At 37.3% G+C, this 17049-nt stretch overlaps 1 protein-coding gene across 1 annotated transcript in view; it reads right to left on the reverse strand.

Moving 5' to 3' along the window:
- LOC150076977 (solute carrier organic anion transporter family member 4A1-like) overlaps window positions 1-17049 on the reverse strand; it is a 150743-nt gene that overhangs the window by 117039 nt on the left and 16655 nt on the right. Inside the window, exon 2 of the mRNA XM_090386542.1 lies at window positions 6920-7051. The gene's annotated coding sequence lies outside the window, so the exon portion shown is untranslated. The remainder of the gene's footprint in view (window positions 1-6919; window positions 7052-17049) is intronic.

The raw sequence follows: 17049 nt of genomic DNA on the forward strand, positions 1-17049 counted from the left end.
AATGAGACCATCAAGTTCTGCCTGTGGAGGGAATGTCGTTCCCAGGTAGCAACCAGTTTAGAGGAACTGCTACTGACTGCGGCCAAGAAGCCAGAGACAACAACATTCCATTTATTTGTACACAAAATTATTACATTTATATATAAACGTTACAAAATATATATACAATTTTATATACATTAACATTCTCGTTATACATATATAAAATACTATATTATCTATGACCTCCTGGTGCATAGCATTCGTGTATCCCAGAATCAAGGGCGACTCCTAGGCAAAAGCCCATCTCCACCTAGTTCATCTGTACAGCCGTAGAACCTCTACGAAGTTGGCTTAAAAACATGTGTGCGGTATTATACCACCGCCGATACAAGACAGCTGTTACCTGGTGCCCTTCTCTAGTCCCGGGTTTACACTGTCTGTTTGTGCCGAATGCACAAGTCCCGCAACCACCGGAGGTAGTGCAATACCGGTGGGTGCCTATCTCGCTTCCAGATTACCCTGAACTTGGAGCGACCGAATAATTAAATAAAATGAAATAAGAAATGAATGAAAAGTGAATCACTAGTGGAGAAAATTCCACAAATTATCCTCAGTCCACCAAGAAACAGTAATTATTATATAAACAGATATATACAACATTTGTTTTAAATGTGCTCAGAGTCTCAGAATTCCTGAGAATCCGGAAAACAACATATAATTAGTTTACATACAATAGACTATGTTTAACTACAGAAATACTCTTCAAAGAAAGACCACCTCCACATACAATTAACAGCACTATCTAGTCTATCCGCTAGAACTTCCAAACCTGCTGACATCTTGTCAATAGCAGTTGACCCAAATCACCATTGATTAAATTAAATAAATCAGCACAATAACAATTAGTAAATCTTCCGTTTCTACATTAATCATTTGTCTTTTTGTGAATTCAATTCCCAGGAGAAGTTGAAGTTCTTAGCTAAGTCCTCAATGTAAAGGCAGTTCTTGAGAAGATTTGCGGAGCTATAAAGTTATCACGATCTTTAGCTACGATATTTACATTGGTCTCCAATAGGTTTGGAACCACAGACATTAACCCCACTGTAGGTTGAGAGTACAATGGACAGTTCAAAAGTACATGAATCCGATAGAGACTCAATTGTATGTCTTCAGTTGGCGGACAGTAAACAGACGCAATATAAAAACTTATGAAAGGTGTGGAGATCATTAAACAGGTCACAGTGTCCGTACACATACCTGTAATGTAGGTAACCACCAGATCATTATTTAAAACTATTGCACTTTTTGGGGGTTTTTCAAGGAAATGAATAATTCTTGCAGAGGTTGGAAAACCCATAACTTTATGGGCCCCACCTCCTACCTGCAAAGAATAAAAGGGTTCCTGTTTGCAAATAAATGTCAAAAGTTATTTTCAAATGGCCATATTCTAAACTCATCCATTGCCACTCTTGAGTGCTGACCATTTATCTGAAGAACTTTTACACCCTCATATATAACATCACCCAAAATTGGATTCTTATCAGCCACTCTGTCACTGAATTTGAACCATTAACCATTATCACTCACGTTTTGTTCTACTGTCCGTAAGCTGTACCGCTTTCAAGTATTCTGGACACTTAACATCCCTTACACAATGATTATAATCTCTACCACGTCTCTTACAGTTTATACATTTTGGAAAATCTTTATGGGGACACTCTCCATAGACATGACCACCCTCTGCACAGTGTCCACAAGAAACTGCCTTATGGGAACAAAATTAGGCCGAGTGGCCATACCCCAAACAATGGAAACATTCCGTAGGTTTACAATCGTAAACCTACGGAACTTGTGTGATGTGAATACAAGATAGATTCTATCACTCTCCAGAATATAACTCATCATACGAGGACTAAATCCGATAACCCGATTAACCACTTTTGTACCTGATCCAGAACTAAATCTGAAAGTCACCTCGTCTTTAACTTCACCCTGCGAGAATCCAAAATCTTTTAAGTTTTTAAAGAATAGATCTTCAAGTATATCCTCCTTAACGAGGGACACCATATATTAACACTGTTTGATCTGTTAACCGAGGTTTCTCCATTGTAAGGCCTACCTCTTTCAAGGCAGGAGCAGAAGAGATCCTATTAGCATCCACCGAATTTGTGGTCTCCACAAGGTTCCCCTTATTCCTAAGGAGACGAATACCTTTTACTTTCATCTGTTTGTGGTCACGCTTAATGACTTCAGTCACTTTCTGCTTTATGCCCTGACTCGAACTCAAGGAAGAGTCCTCGGTGGGCCTGAGAATAACCAGATTCTGAGGATTAGGCATACCTCTAGGAACTGATAAGGATCTATCCCGACTAGCACTGCCAGTCCCCTCTTTGGATCTTGGTTTATTCCTGATGTCCACAGGGTCAATTAACTTGAGATCCTGACTCACTATCTCTGCATAAGATTTCTTATGAAGTTAAATCTGGCAATCTAAAATTTGATTTATCTGACAAGCACTCTCCTCCAGATCCCTAGCTCGTACCTTGAGGCACTCATTGTCCACGACCAAAGCTGTTGTCACCGCCTCCAATTCAGCCCAGAGACCAAAAATTCTATTGGACGCTGGTTTTGTTATTTTACTTGACTCTTTAGACATTATTTTTCCTAAAGCCTTTCATGCCACATACAGCTCAGAGGCATTTAATGATCCTCCCAAGTTTAAACCATCTATAAAAGAAATCCTATGGTCCTCACTACTACAAACAGAACATAACACTACTGACATAAACCAGACATTACACTTTTTCTGGCTTTTACAGAGATTCTGTACTTCACAAAGTACCATGGCGCAGATGTGGGAAACCACCGGTGGCGCCTTCCACAAAACACTATGCCGCTATATTTCTAAATTTGTGGTAAGTGGTGTAGCTTGAAAAGGAATATGGTTACCGACCGAAATGGAGACTCCTCCGGAGACGATTCCATCCCCAGCTCTGTCTTTACGAATTGAATAGTTAAGCAAGTAAGAGTCCTCATTTGCCTTTAAATATGTCTCCTGTAAGCAAAAGCAGGTTGGCTCATACTTACGCAGAAGGGCCTTGATATCAACTCTATTCCGACGAAATCTACAGCAGTTCCATTGCACGAATTTAAATGTAGTCATTATTTTAGTTTGTTGGGTCCGTTTGGTGACTCCTGAAAGACTGTTTTCTAAGTCCTGGATTTGTCCTTTTTTTTTTTTTTTTTTTTTTGGAAAGAAAGGACGCTGGTCTGTATCCATATCTTCTTCTTCTTGTGGAAAGAGTTCCAGGACTGAATTGTCTGGTACCTCCTTAAATTCTATATCCATTACCATTATTTCTTGTGCGACTTGTGGCTCCTCCGGGTTTTTTTTTTTTTTTTTTTGCTTAATGTAACAATTTGTTTTGGTAGTGGTGGAGCATTAGGAGGTACGGATATAGGAGTGCAGCTGACTTTTCTTTTTTTTTTTTTTTGTAGGCGGAGCTTTTATGAGCTCAATAAATAGCGAGAAATTGGGGGTACTTCTCTACAACTTTCTCAGCATACGTTGGCTTACTGCTATTTATTCTCTTCACTACTTTCCTCGCCTCCTGATAGGATATGTTCAAGCTCGGCATCTCTTTTTTCTCCTACTGCTGGCATGCTCTTGAGTATGTAGGATGTTCTCCTTGACAGTTAATGCATACAGGTTTAGCCGATCAATCCATGATTTTGTCGTTCTTTGCACCACATCGAAGGCATGCAAGAGCGCCACGACAGGCCATTTGCGAGTGTCCGTATTTTTGACACTTGAAGCATCCTATGGGATTTGGTACGTATGGCCTTATAGGACAGTGCAAATACCCAGCTGATGGAATTTGGAGACGTTGGGGAGTTGAAAGTAAGGATGAGGTTCCTAGTAGGTACTCTATTTCCATTCCTACGTACGAAATTTCTCTTTACAGCTGTCACTCCTTGCGGCTTATGCTCTGAACAAATTTCTTCCTCTGAAACTTCCATAAGATCCCAATCGGAGATCACGCCATGAGATGAATTTCGTGTTTTACGTATGGTAACAATAACTGGTTTTTCCCCCCAATTAAGATAGTTCGAAGAAGCTGTTCCGAATGCTAATTTTTCGTTTCGATTAAGAGGTCATCAGAACGCAGCCGCTTTAGCGATTTCGGAGAGCCTGCCAAGCCCTCTAACCCCTTCTGTATAAAGAAAAGCGACATCTTTGCTATGGGATTTTCACTATTTGAGTGGATTATCAGGAAGCGTGATATAGGTCCTGTCTCCTGAACGAAAAACAAGAGTTTCCGAGAGAAAAAAACCATGCTGCCCTCGCCTGAGACAGACTAACTCAGCCACGTTGTAAAAAAAGGCCCATAAAAATTCCTCCCGTCATCGACGGGACTCGAACTCAAGTCTTTCCACTGGGAAATTCTCGTTATCGAGAAACAGACAGACAGAGACAGTGGTGTGTGGAGTAATGTGGGATCCCACGGCCATATGCCAGGAGAAACAACAGAACCCAACATAACACTTACATAAGCAACAAAAAGAAAAAAGTTAAAAATGGAGAAACCACCGGAGACGCCACATTCCCTACACTATGCATACTGTCGAATGACAGATACAACGAAGTAATGCGTTCTCCAATATATGAAACAGATTTGTCATAGTCAATATTGCAATTATCGTTTCAAATAAAAAGAAACCTTTATTTTCTAGGAAATTCAGAATATTAATTAATTAGGAGAATCTGCTCCATCATGTGGAAATGTCGAAAACTGGGTGGCTGAATTTAAACGCGAAGGAATCGGCATCTAAAATGAAAACAGCAATTGACTTCCATCAACAGCAACCACTCTAGAAAACAAATAAAGTTCATGTTCAATAAAGTTAAAGGTGATGGATGGTCGGCGAGTAATTGGTAGAGAAATAGTAGAGGCTACAGCAACTCAACTGTTGACATCCGATGAGAAATGTCATCGATTCAAAACAAGTTTTTGCTGGTTATCAAGCAGATCCTTAACTTTCTAATCAGATATGCAACTATTTTCAAATATGGATGAAACATGGATTCATCACCGGCAACAGAGTCTAAAACGCAACCAAAACAAATGGAAGCGTGCTGATTCACCACCTCCGAAGAATGCCACCTCCAGTCAGAAAACCACTGCATCTGTCCTCCGGGATTCAAAAGGGATGATAGTACTTGTAGATCATCTTCAAAATGAACAAACAAACGTATAATACTGTTCTAACTTAGTAATTACGAGATGCAATGAAGTCAAAAAGGCCAAAAATGCTGACCAAAAGCGTTTTGTTTCATCAGGATCATGCATCTGTTCATACACTGCCATGGCTGTAATTAATCAGAGTGGCTACGAATTGCCTCGCCCACCATATTCGTCAGTTCTATCCTCAAAACTAAAAACAGACTTGTCTGGAAGGAAATTTGGGTGGATGATCAGGTGTTAGCGGCCACACGCTCCTTTTTTCAGAACCTTCAAGAAAGCGACTACAAAACTAAGATCATGAATCTGAAGCATCGGTGGATAAAATGCAAGGAAACGGTACGAAAAAAATAGTGCAAAGTCAACGTCATAACTCCTGGGCTAAGTTACGCACAAACAACCGTCTTATCAATTGTTATTATTGAGAAATACGAATAGTGTCAATATTTTTGGGTGTATCATTTGAACTTTGATATATAAGCAGAAACTTTTGCTCGAAAATGCATTACTTTAGAAAATTTCCTGGTAGACAATATTTACACTGCAGACTTTTCTTGATGAAGGTCTGTTCAACCTTTAATACGATTTCTGTAACTTACTCTAAAAAAAATTCAACATCAAGTTGATCATGAGTAAACTAGGTTGGGCAACATTTTCCAACTCTGTCGAATGACTGGAGTCTGAAATTTGCTAATTTATTATTATTATTAAATTGCAAATGCTAAAAGACTTGGCGCCCTATCTCAATTAATAATAATTGAACTATTAATAATAATTGAACTTGACCAATAGAAACAAATTTATATAAAAAATAATTGCTATACCACGAATCAATAGCAATACATCGTATTGAAAACAATTTATATAACGGATACTATTTTACAAACACAAATCAAATTAATACATTAGTTTTTTTTTTTTTTTAAAGAGATGGTAGTGTCCTCTATATTTGCAAATTTTTTAAACTGAAAGAACTAAAAATTTTAAAAATAATATAAACAAAAAAAAAAAAAAAAAAATTTAAACACACACACGATCATAAATAATTACTTATAACGTATTAAATTATTCTATGAATTACAATTAATTGATCTATTAAAACTACATGAAATTACAATCGATAAAGTTGATCCATTAAAATTATACAATATTGGAATTTATCTTAATAGGTCTAATTTGCAATTTTATTCTTGTGTTATTTTTTCATTAAGTTTAAAAATATTGGTTTTTACATATTCTTTTTTTAATTGGATTATAAAACACAAAATTAATATGCCCACCTTTTTTTTTTTTTTTTTTTGCTTTCAGAATCTCGTATCCTACTATACATACCTGAAGAACGCGCGCGGGCGTGCACACACACACACACACACACACACACACACACACACACACACACACACACACACACACACACACAAAATAAATAAATAACAGATGAATTTCTACATTACTTACATTTATGTAAACATTCCTTTAAAAAATATGTTAATTAAGGAGTCAACACAATTAGTGTTGACTTCTTTATAGCTTTAGCCTAAAGTTTAGTTAAATTGTGATAATCTTAGTATATTAGCTATGCTTATTTTTTTTATACCACAAAAATGATGAAATGGAGTGCACTTTTTTACGGGTATTTAAAAGCTAAGTTTTATTTAAGAATGTCTGTAATAAGTTTAACAAAATATACTTACAGCGTCACATCTTGGATTGGTGATTGAGCATCCACGTCTTGCTCAAATATAAATACCGCTATAATCATCGAAAGGTAGCAGCCGACGGAAGTTCAGTAATGACGTGATATCTGCGCATGCGTTTAGATTTTCCTTAAAGGAAAGAGAGAAAAAAAAAAAGAAGGTGAACTGTCTGTCGAATATATTGGTTTTAGAAAATATAAATAAATATTATTTCTTAAAATTAAAGCCACAAAAACACAATAAAATATTTTGTAAATATAAATTTCGGAATGTTGGCGAATTCTGCTTGCCAGTGTTAATATTGATGGATGACTAACAACTGACTGTCAACTGGAACACGTTCACAAATCTAGATTGTTTTGTAATTATCCGTTTTACTTCATGGTTGGACAATCGTATAGTGGAAAATAAGTAAACGTCGTCATAGTTTGATAAGTAATTTATTCTCAACCGGTTATCATGAAGTCTGACAGACCAAGAAAACACAAAATTAATTTAAAAATGCATTTGTAGGCGTTAGCAATTTTTTTTCCCCTTTTCATTTAACATCAAAAGATGATCGCGACTGACTGAAAATAGAAAACTTACAAGAAAATAAAGGAGTAACGCCAAATAAGATTTTTTTTTTTTTAATAATTTATTTGCCCCTATACGATATCCGGGCTTTTGTTTTGACCGGAAATAAAGATAAGCCTATCCGCACTAATGCTTAGCGAATGTGAAACCATAACAAATTGGAGTCACATAACCCGTATATAATAAAGTCTGGGATGCAATTGGAATACAAAAAAGGGCACAATATTGATAATGTTTTAAGTCTGCCGAGATAAAAATCAAACTATGAAGATCAACTGACATGCCTTATAGCGAGTGTTGCTGGAACCTGAATAACTGATAAGATAGACGAGGGTGTGCCGACGGTTATAAAGATAAATATGCGTGGAATGAGACTGATAATAGTACGAACAGAACAAGAAATCGAAAGTAACAGGCCTCAAACTCATAAATATGTTCTGGAGCAGGGTTCCCAACCGATTTGTCACAAAAAGCTAGGAACTGTGTCACTTCCAGGTATACCTCGAACTAATACATGTAGGAGTTTCTTATTTGGTTTTTTTTCCCATTGATGTACTTTGTGTTAATGTTGTGAAAACATTTTTAATTAGAACATGTTAAAATTTACAAATAGTTTACCGTATTAAATACAATATTCACTCATACTTTCAACAATAATATTGTTAAAATGCAGTACAAAATACAAAATACATTGTTTTGAAATAAGAATTTAAATAATAAAAACAAAATAAATAAAAAATAAAAATAAGAAATTTGAATATTAATAAAAATAAGAATTTTTTTTTCTCTTAATGCACAGTTGATCACATCAAGCAGTCTTGCGATGGAAAGGGTTATGCTTTTTTTTTTTTGGTTTTTTTTTTTTTTTAACACGAAATTTTAGACAAATTTTTCGTTTTCAAAAGTCTTAGCATTCTACATTCAGCTTGTGGTACAAATAATTTGCACGGTTCTAAAAATTAATTTTAAAAAGCACTCCCAAAAATATGTTCAAAAGAATATAATTCGATTATATGCAAAAACGCCGATTAGAATTCGAAAGATAACTATAGTCCGGCTAAATGTTGGCCAATGGACATTCAGAGGATACTTTGAATATGTGGGTCAGAGAGCCCCTTGCCCGACGGGGGAGGGGTATAACTAAGGCTGTAAGAGGGGGACTGTATTAAATGATGCTGGAACCACGGATCATAAATTTAAACAAAGCGAGAAGAATCAGAGACTGTAATGTCCGAAGTTTCTCCTTAGCTAAGGAGTTATTAATTAGTGGTATAAAATGCCTTCACAGGAGTTTAGGCTTACGGCAGAGAAAAGAAAAGAAAACACTATCTATATTTCCTTCCAAATTTCAGAACCAGTGAGAACTGATGTATGATATTTGCATGCGTTGGATAAACTTTTGAAAAAGGGGAAAAACAAATTAGTTAATGTACGCAGTGCGTTATATTTCATGCACGTTAGCAAATAGTACTAATTCACAATTTATAACAAAAAAAAAAAAAAAAAAACCAGGAGCGAAAAAAACAAAGACTTATGTGCGAACCGGGAACATTTCGTTTCTGAGCATCCACCGCACTCATTCATTCCTCCAATCAACACATGGCGGCAAACAATATCCAGTGCTTCAGCTGCAATATACTGACAGTCTTATTATTTCTCCCTGATTGGGGGTTCCACCTCGTGACAGATATTGCTACCAAGCGCACAGGGTGGTTGTTATGTCTGGTGTTACTGTTGGTCGAGGAACTCTGACTATCCTACAGATGTCCAGGATTGCGCCTTTCTGGAGTTCCATGTAGATGTTTGCCGGGAGCCCTATTGCTGCTAGGCTGTTATGCAGGGAATTCGGCACCATACCTGTGGTTGCGTCGATGATCGGGATGGTCGTTACTTGTTGCATATGCCACATCTCTTTGATCTCCTGTTTTAGGTTCGTGTACTTCCTGATTTTTTACCCCCACGGGTTTTCTGCAGGTTGCCAGTGTTGGATACCGCTATGCCAATCAGATAGGTAGCCTTTTCCTTCTTGTCCACAAGGGTTATGCCCGGTCTGCCATGCGGGATTGTCTTGTCCATTATTATGGCGCGGTCCCAGTACAGCTTGTGGATTGGAGTCTCTAGTACTGCCTGAGGTTCGTACTTATAGTACGGTACACTTTCTTTGATCAACTGGTATTTCCTTGCTAGCTTTTGATGTATTATCCTGGCTACCTGGTCGCGTCCTCAGTCTGGATGATCACCTTGCATATTTTTATTATTATTAATAGATATATGGTGCAAGAAAGCCCGATGCTTTTGCTGCACCAGCCAAAAAAAAAAAAAAAAAAATGAGTTACCCAGAGAGAGAAGGGAATCACCAAGAAAGAGAAGAATGATAATATCCATCAAGCTCAGGATTCTCCGTTTGCCAAGCCCAAACTCACTAGATGTGACCGATTGCCAATTATTTTAAAGATGTATTAAGTATGTACAGTAATACTGGTATGATAAGTAAATAATAAATGCAAATTGTGATTTTCTCACATTCAGCTCTTAAAATCTATTATCCAGAAAAATTGGTTATCCGAATTTATCAACGGGTTCCAATTCTTTCGGATAACTGGATTCTACTCATCACACCTGATTGCATTTCAGGGGGTGTAGGAGGGAAAGATTAGCAGCTTTCGACCAATTTGGCTAAAAGTTTATCAGGAAATCTTTTCTTTAAAAACTCTTAAGTAGTTATAAAACCTCGTATTTTATAATTAACTCGGTAAAGTCCCGATAATCAGAGGAATACAAGGAAAGAACTGCTTTAGATCACGTGACAATGAAAATAAGCAGTTTCCAGGTACGGAGAAGAGATTATTGGAAACTTCACTGTTTGAAGAGTTGATTGCAACTAGCTAAATGTCACTTAAGTTCAATGGTCATCTCTCTGCATTACCTACTAATATTTACAAAACATCAGTTTTACTTACGTGACTGAAAGAATAGAACTGTACCACATAATTGAGAAGTAACCATAGAGACGTGTCGAACAGTGGCTCCACCTAGATAACCTTGGATGTTAAATGACATCAAGATCGTTCAAAAAGTGGTCTATTTTTGTACGTGAAAGGAGCAGCAAATACGATTACGTATATACTGCCACCCTCTAACTATCAACACCTAAGAGAAACGTGGCCATAAGCTCTTTCGGAAGAGCAAGGAACTTTAAACCTCGTAGTGAAAAATTCGGGTTGCCTCTACATTATTTATTTATTTTTAGTCAGTGTCTGATGTATCAAGCAGGAGACAACTTGAATTCCTAATCCCCAAAATTCTTTCCCTATTCACTAAAATTATGTAAAAACACTCCCCTTCCCTCCCAACATTAGAAATATTGTTTTTCGGGGTGTGAAGTTGGACTAAAAACCAGTTTCGGTTTTTTTGTCCAACAAAATCCGGCAATTATTATTACTATTACTATTTTTTACTTTCATACACATCATACAGGCTATCGTATTATACCATATATTGTAGCTGAAGCACTGGATATGTTTGTTGCCACGCGCTGATTGGGCAATATGGTGAATGTGTAGAAATGAAATGTTTTCGGTTTGCGCATATGAAGTTATTTTTTGGTGAGGTCTTTTTGTTATCAGTTTACTAAATATATAAATCATGAATTATTATTATTTGCTTATCGTGTTACTCATAGTATACGTGTTCAATTTTTATTAAAATCCAGAAGGAAATAAGTAAAGTACATTACAAAAATTCTGACTGCATACTACGATCTAAGATACATGTTTATTTTTCTTAAATTGAGAATATCTATTACATGTTTGTAGCTCGAAGAATTCCAAGGGGGAGTTTATTATGTTGAAGGACTCTAGACTATAACAGTGTTGCTCCGAAAAACAATACGGAGGGATATTTTTCCCTTCTTTTTTAATAACACGATGCATACTTCATAATGGTATAAAAGTTAACAAGACAAACACTGCTTATCGTTAAGATCCCACAAGTTTTTTGTGGTGTGTGAATTTTTATTCCAATATTTTGTGTAGATCGGTTTTTCCTTTACCACGCACAAACACAGTCCTTTTCATCTTAGATTGGTTTGACAATCTCAGTTTTCATTTGGTTTGGGTTTTAGTAGCGCATCAGCAGCAGCAAAGGCTATAATGAGCTAAAACCAGGTCATATAAAAGTAAAAAAGGTGAGAAAAAGGCTTCAGTGACCTCCGGAATTAGGTCACTATGTCAAAACGTACTTATGAAATGTATAAGGATAAAAAGTATATTTTAAATAAGTCTCACCAAGTAGGATTTCAAATGGCTAAAAAGACGTGGTCACTGTCGGTTACTTATTCGGGTTTTAAGGCGCATCTTGTCAGACAGTATTCATCGCTTATACAGGGATCAGTCAAGATGAGTCGACCTGGGTGCAACATCCGCCAGATCCTTACTATTGATACCAATATGGCTTTGAATCCAGCAGAAGCTTCCAAAAGAACGTTCAGAAGGAGAAGGTTGCATTTGCCGAACCCGGACAGGGCTGGGTGAGGATTACATAGCATCGATAACAAGGCCTGAAATGCACTTGCAGTCTGTATACACCAAATACTTTTGGTGGGTCCTAATGTGACCCAAAGATAACTCTGCTGTTGCATACCGCAATCGTGGGAAATCCTCTCAGATATGGGAATGTGGCAGCAGCTCTAACAGATGATTTTGACTTCGAGTCATCAGTAAAAACGACAGAGTATTCAGCTCAATGAGCAGCGTAGGGTTATAGATAATTAGAGAGTGGAGTGTTCGCCTTTCCCAATTTTTAATGCAGAAGTTGCATGATGGTAGGTCGACCATGCCAGAGTGCAAGGGATTGCTCTGATGACTTGGCAAGTGTCTAACATGATATTCAAATCTCGAAATAGTTTTTGGGCCCTCTTATTATATCCCTAACAGAATTAATCCTTTTCAGAAAATGGCGCTTTATAATGGTAATCGTTGGTGTGTATTTTAGTTAGTTTTATGAATTTTTTGATAGGATATCTGTCTCCTTATATTTCACGATGTTTAAATACAAGTTCATAAATCCTTTGAAATCTTCGTGAAAAGTTGTGAGTATATGTCAGAAAAGAGACAGCAGAAAAAAGGGGCATCGAAGGAAAGATCACTTACTTATATGAAGAGAATCGGATCCAGACTAAATCCATGAAGAAAACCTCCACGTTTGAACAAATATTTGTTCAAGCTAGATAAATTGAGTCGACTTAAAATCCCTGGTCCAGTACCTTCAATGTCTGTAGATCAAAGACCATCAAGTTCATTAGGTAGATCTCCCATTGACAAAAGCGTGAACCTGCTTTTTACTACTAATCCTAATATTTTAACGACAGAACTGCCCGGATTAATCTATTCGTAAATGATCCCTTATTGCCCAGTTTAAATTTCGGTGTTAAATGGTTGCCGCTCTTAACCATGTATGGAAACTGGTCATTTTTATAAACGAGTCATCATCAATAAGGACCATGTAGATAAGTGTCACAACTACTTGCCGTTACTGTTCCAAAGCCCGTGCAGTTGCAGCCTACCGAATAAAAGCGACAATCTTTCTGCTCAGCCTACTGCAAAGTATCTTTCTGCTAATCGACTTTTAAAGTTCGCGTACCCTTCAGTAAGCAAATCACCCTGTTGTAATCCCTCAACTCTCTTCGATCGTCGCCAGATCGCTTTGTTACTGCGAAACTGTCCACCGACTAAACTACAAAACAAAGTCCAAAAGTTGTTTCCCCGGAAACGTAACCTTCAGCGAGCTTGTTTCTTCGGCTGATTGACCAGTTACCTAGGAAGCTGTGTGCGCTGAATGCATCTGTGTCCCATCGTCAAAACTGACGTCGCAGAGGCGTTATATGACGCTACGGCACCGTAAGCTAACTTGCGCTGTCGGGGAAAATTGTCTTCTACAATCAAATTTCCCGCAAGTTCCGGAGATGCGGGGCCTGCTTTAGATAACGTCCACCGACCAGAAAACGTGGGTGTCGGGTTTTCGAAGAAAAGCAGGCGTTCGGAGATGAAAGCGGCACGTGCCCGCAATAAAAAGATGTAGCTGTCAATTGCAGACGCAAGATGAAGTGACATTTTCTTTCGGGGGTCGATCACGGCCATTCTCGTCTGTGATATATACGGGAAAGTGATGGATTTGATGCAAATGGTCACCAAACTTCAAGTCTAGTTCAATCGAGTCTTATTTGCATATAGCATTTTCCAGGATTTTACATTTCTTCTTCCCTGCCAATGTTAGTTCCCATCTTTGCATTTACTATTCGTCTGCTAGAATAGATGTGAACCCGCTTCAAGCTCTTTTGCAGTTTCTTGCATTTGTAAGTCAGATATTATTGAATATCTAGAATCAGAAAGTTCCAAAGCTCACTTTTTTTTTTTTAATGCCAGTAACAATAAGGTTTTATAATTAACAAAAAGTGCAACTAGTTTTCAGGATACATACTGTATTTAAAAAAATATTTCAAAAGTTTCAAATATTTTGCTTAAAAAAATAAATTCTAAAAATTAGAATTCTGAGTTTACTGGTTGAAGAACTCCCAGAAACATAAAACGAACAACGTAGTTGCGAAACTAAGTTGTCCGTTTTATATCGATGTGAGAGTACTCAACTACTGATGTCTAGGATTAATCATTTTAATTACAATATTACGAAAGACAACTGACAGAATTACACAATGCTACGCACAAAAAAAGAACACAAGATGAAATTTATTCTCCCTGACAGCAGATTCCAATGAACTCTCCAACCTTCTGAATTTCAACTCAGAATTCTATCTTTCTCTAGACAGAGCAAGATGGCGACAGGGCATATTTCAACAGTAATGAGCAGCAAAGCAATGATGTCAATATTCATAAAGAAATCGAGCCCTCGTGGGTAACAACAGTTGTTAAAATCGCTGCCCTTCCCACACCGGGTGGAAAAGACCAGAGTGAGTCCCGTGGATGACGGGAGGAATTTTTATGGGCCCCTTTCACAATGTGGTTGAGTTAATCGGTCTCAGGCGAGGGTAGATGGTTTTTTCTCCCGGAAACTAGAGTTTTTCGTCCAGCAAACAGAAAATCGCCTACAGAACACACTCAATTTACAAACAATATACACGGAGCAATATGGCCTTAGTCGCTGATGCTCCTAAAAACTCGACAACCGATTTTGATCTGAGGATGACTTAATTTTCAAGTCTGTGAATATGGGACTTTGATGTATCCAATACCAGTTGTCTTCAGAAAGCAATAAATTCCGTTGTTCTCTAGGGCAACCAACTCAGGGCTCAACAGTAAGCTATTTCAGATCTACAATGACGTGTAAAATACTTTTGTTCGTTGTGGTCATTGTTTATAACCTGTAAATATTTTCTCCGTGATTTTTCCTGTTTGGTATCATTACCCATATATACACTGGTGTTCAAAGAAAGTGCGTCACCTAGGAATTAAACATTTCTAACCCTTTTTCGCGAAGGTATGTTACATTAATGACTAGCATCACAAATAGAAATATAAACAAAAGATATTTATTAATAGTTAAGGCAAAGCTAAGTAATATTGGACAGATGCTCTCAAAATATTCCAAAATGAGCATTTGCAACCTTTATACAACAGTTTTGGTAAACACAACAATTATGGCTGAAATGTTATCAGAAGCCCTCAGTTTGCTTCAGTTTATCATTTTAAATGGAAAACAAAATGAAAAGGTGCAAACTAATATTTAGTTGAACCGCCTCTGGCCCTGATGACAGCAGCACACCATCGAGGCATTGACAAGATCAATTTCTGAAAGCAATTGACTGATAGTTCGTATTTGGAACCACGAATTATGGCTTCCTGAAGTCTACGAAGGGTCTTTGGTTTCTTTCTGGCAACTGCACATTCCACACGATGCCAACAGTTCTCTATAGGATTCAGGTCCGGGCTGTTTCCTGGCAAGCTAAGAGTTGTAATGGACCGTTCTTCCAACCATTTTTTCACCTGTAACAAATGTAAACACATTACTGTCGAACATCTAACACAGAAATGAAGCTAAAGTAACTACAGAAGTGCCTATTTACACTTTTCGCCCGATGACAAGGAGCAGAGTCCTGAAACATGCAATTACTTGGCAGGTTGAAATGAATGTCTCTAATGGTTGGCAGCAATTTGCCTTCCAATATAGCCAAGTATCCATTGGAATTTACGGAACCTTTTATAAAATGCAGGTGATACGAAATGCACTCCCATATCATTTGGCTGGTAGGGAATTTCAATCTGGATGGTATTCTTCACCACGTCTACGGCGAATCGTTTGTCTTCCATCAGCATCAGAGCCATGCAGGTTGAATTTCTTCTCATCCGAGAAAATAACTGACTTCTACTGCTCAGGAGTCCATTTGACATGCTCCTTACACCAAATTAATCGGACTTTTTTCATTTTTTGTGTGAGGAGGGGCTTCTTCTTAGGACGACGGGCTACAAGTCCATTTTTGAAGAGGCGTCTTTTGACTGTTACTGCACTTGCTACCACTCCTGTGTGTTCTTCCAATTCTCTTTTCAGCTCAGACGAAAAAGCTTTACTGTTTTTAAGCGCTTCAAAACGCGGTCCTGTTTTGGAGTAGAGACTCCTTTGCGTTTGGTTCCTTTTTTGCTATCAGCAGAACCAGTATTCTTGAGTTTGGAAATAAATCTACTCACTGTCGACTGATTATAAGATCCTCTATAAGCAATATGACGGGAAGCACATCTTTCTTCGTGGCGTCAACTGCACGTAACTCTCCATCCTGACACAAGCAAGGAATGACTGCAACTCTTGCAGAGCGTGCTTATATAGCTGAAAGTAACAGCTGATGCAATATTACGTCATCACCTACTAGTGGTGACGTGATATTGCATCAGTTCGTCCGTGATTACGTAATACTCGTCATCACCTACTCAATCTTATCTGATGCAATCTGTAAGAAATATTGCCATATACTTACGTTATTCGGACGACAATTACAATTTTAAGGGGGTGATGCACTTTCTTTGAACACCAGTGTAGCATACAATTAATTATATCGTTACTAATCAGTTCGATTGTATTTTTGAATTTTGTTTTATTAATGAATTACTGTTAACTGTACAATTGTATTTTTTCTCTCCTCTGATTACACAGTAAACGGGTTAACTTTTGTATATGCAACATTTAACCCATTCCACTTTACTCTAGAAATCGTTGGTTTGTTCTTACTTTAAATGAAAGAAATTTTTATACAAACATCAAATTCAAAAATTTGGATGTAAGCTTACATTCAATATAACCGGTATTGATCTCAAATCATGCATTTAAAAAGAATACTCATTGTCGAATTTTAGTTTACTTTAACCTTAAAAATTAAAACTAACGTTCTAAGGTTAAAAACCAGTGGCTAGATAGCAATCGCTTCAAGTCAAAGCAAAGTATTATGGAAAAGGCCCATAGATTTAAAAGCCAAAGACTTTAAAAACGTGGGAGGAAGAAATTTAAAGCATTAGACACGAATTCTTTTGTCACCCTATATTCTATGAAAC

Source organism: Mastigoproctus giganteus, chromosome 12 (assembly GCF_048544385.1).
Source record: "Mastigoproctus giganteus isolate SK-2022 chromosome 12, ASM4854438v1, whole genome shotgun sequence".
Classification (NCBI taxonomy): domain Eukaryota; kingdom Metazoa; phylum Arthropoda; class Arachnida; order Uropygi; family Thelyphonidae; genus Mastigoproctus; species Mastigoproctus giganteus.